This window comes from Protobothrops mucrosquamatus, unplaced genomic scaffold, assembly GCF_001527695.2.
Source record: "Protobothrops mucrosquamatus isolate PMUCROS unplaced genomic scaffold, P.Mucros_1.0 scaffold4691, whole genome shotgun sequence".
In the NCBI taxonomy this organism is placed as follows: domain Eukaryota; kingdom Metazoa; phylum Chordata; class Lepidosauria; order Squamata; family Viperidae; genus Protobothrops; species Protobothrops mucrosquamatus.
This window is the reverse complement of record NW_015390586.1, coordinates 80,624-83,726: the sequence shown is the minus strand read 5'-3', so window position 1 is coordinate 83,726 and position 3,103 is coordinate 80,624.

Below are 3,103 nucleotides of genomic sequence, written 5' to 3'. Positions count from 1 at the left end.
AGGAGCACTTATTGTTTCAATGTTTAATTGGCTTTTGATTTTTGGAATTATCTTTAGTAAGTATTGGAAAGTATGCTTTACAGCGGGAAGTATTTTAAGACCTGTGGACTTCAACTCCCAGAATTCCCCAGCCAGCATGCTGAGGAGTTCTGGAAGTTGGAAGTCCACCAGCCTTAAAAAGTCGCCAAGGTTGGACATCCCTGCTTTACAGCTGGGGCTGTGTACACAAAAGTTACCAGCTGTCCTGCTAAAGTCAACATCTTCGCCTAATCCACGTGTGTGTCATCCATCTCCTCTGTTGATGAAAGTTCATTTTTGCCACAGAGGTCTGCTCCCTTACCCAAAGCTTTCTTGCAGCTGGACATTGCACAACATTTTTTGTTTATGGCTCCTTGCGACACACGGCCAAACTTCTGGGAAGCGTTTTCTGGGAAAGCAATTTCTCACCACTCCCCAAACCCATTTGATTTCTCCAAGAAGCCACAAGTCCTCCTCGGATCCCTTCTGCCCTCCAAGGAAGCATAGCTCACTCAATGGCACGCGCATCTCCCTCGCCACCTCCGGACCTCAGCCTTCAAACATGCAGAAGAGCTCTGTTTACAGTCTGTGCGTTCAGTCCGTGACGCAACGTGTCGGCTCTCGAGCTAGAAAAAGCAGCAGGATGACTCTCCTTAGTGATTCCTCCTTTGGAATACCACCCCTGGTCTGTCTTTCTCACTGAGAGATCAGATGTCACCAATTGCTTTTATTATTGTGGGAAGTCAGCCCCCCAGAGAAGGAAATATTAAAAGGGCAGAAAAGTATATTTCCTCAAAGGATCTTAAAGAGGCAGGAAAGCATGCCCAGTTTTTCTTAATAGCCCCAAGTCTCCCTCCCCCAAGCAGGAACCAGCTCAGTAGAAATGCAGATGTAAATAATCCAGGAAGGTTGGAGGCCCCCAGCTAGAAGATTAAGAAGACAAAGATACCTAAAATCTACATACCCCACCCAAACTCTAAGACAGGACATAATAGGATTAACCCACAGATGCCAAAGGACACACTCAGACTCAGGTCAAAGTTCGTGCCACAGGAGCAACTCCAAACAAAAGGCTCCAGAGGGTATAAAACCCACTCCCTACATGTGCTTGCTCTCTTTTCTTCCAGAGCCATCTTCCTGTCTGGCTCTCCTCTTCAATAAACTGCAACCTTCTTCCTAAAGCAATCGCCATGTTGTTTATTCCCAGCTTGGACTGAACCACGATGAAGACTTTTCCTTCAACAGTATTATTATTATTATTATTATTATTATTATTATTATTATTATTATTATTATTATTACTACTACTACTACTACTACTACTACTACTACTACTACTACTACTACTACTACTACAGCCTGGGGACTCACCTTCCATAAAAATCTGGTCTGGAAGAAGAAATATTAAATATTAGGTATTAATACCACTATATATATTGCCTCAGTAAGACCACTTTTGAAATACTCTGTCCAGTTCTGATCACCACGATGCAAAAAAAGATGTTGAGACTCTGGAAAGAGTGCAGAAAAAGCAGCAAAGATTATTAGAGGGCTGGAGGCTGAAACATTTGATGAACGGTTGCAGGAACTGGGTATGTCTACTTTAATGAAAAGAAGGGCTAGGGGTGACATGATAGCAGTCTTCCAATATTTGAGGGGTTGCCACAGAGAAGAGGGGGGACAACCTATTCTCCAAAGCCCCTGAGGACAAGACAAGAAGCAATGGATGGAAGTTTATCAAGGAGGGATCCAACCCAGAACTAAGGAGAAACTTCCTGATAGTTAGAAGAACAATTAACCGGTGGAACAGCTTGCCTTCAGAAGTTGTGGGTACTCCAACACTGAGGTTTTTAAGAAAAGATTGGACAGCTATTTGTCTGGAATGGTGTAAGGTTTCCTATTTGGGCAGGACGTGGACTAGAAGACCTCCAAGGTCCCTTTTGTTGAAGGAAAAGTCTTCATCATGGTTCAGTCCAAGCCGGGAATAAACAACATGGCGACTGCTTTAGAAAGAAGGTTGCAATTTATTGAAGAGGAGAGCCAGACAGAAAGATGGCTCTGGAAGAAAAAAGAACGAGCACATGTAGAGAGTGGGTTTTTATACCCTCTGGGGCTCTTGAGGTTATTTCCTGTTCCTGTTTGAGACTTTGTATTTCCTGTGTCATGTATTTTCACCTGAGTCTGAGTATGCCCCTCTGGCATCTGTGGGTTAATCCTATTATGTCCTGTCTTAGAGTTTGGGTGGGGTATGTAGATTTTAGGTGTCTTTTGTCTTCTTAATCTTCTAGCTGGGGGCCTCCAACCTTCCTGAATGGATTATTTACATCTGCATTTCTACAGAGCTGGTTTCTGCTTGGGGGAGGGAGACTTGGGGCTATTAAGAAAAAATGGGCATGCTTTTCTGCCTCTTTCAGATCCTTTGAGGAAATATATTTTTTCTGCCCTTTTAATATTTCCTTCTCTGGGGGGCGCTGACTTCCCACACTTTCAACTCAGTTATTCTGTGTTCTGTAAGAAATGTTGAGATCACTTTCTGAAGGTGGATTAACGTGGCTCAGTCCTGGCCACAGGAGAAAGACAGGGGAATCGAAGCTTGTGCGTTTATGGTTGCGCCGTCTTGACCAAATTTGCTTGTTTGCCGTCCGCTGCTCCAGCAGGCACTCTAATGATGGGCTTGCAAATCTCTTGATTCTGCTCCAAGAAGGCTACCAGATGTTATCTCTGCAGCTACCTTATAAACACAGATTCCACTACGCTTTGTCCTCAGCTCTTCACAATCACGTTTAATTAGAGGCAAAAAGTGTAGTAGCCTGGCTGTCTGGGAGCATACGTGCAGCCCTCCCTCTGCTAGGCAGGACAGGGTGTGAAGGAAGATCCCTGACGCTAATGAAGGGCGGGGTGGATCTGTGCAATCACGCTTTGCTGTCTGGCAAAGGCAAATTCCAAATCAGCCGTTGCACAATCTCCCCTTTGCAGGAGCCGTGACTCTGCAAAGCCAAGAATGAGGTAGGGAAGGCCTGAAATCAGTCCAGTGATCTTACCAGGATTCTCTCTCTCTCTCTCTCTCTCTCTCTCTCTCTCTCTC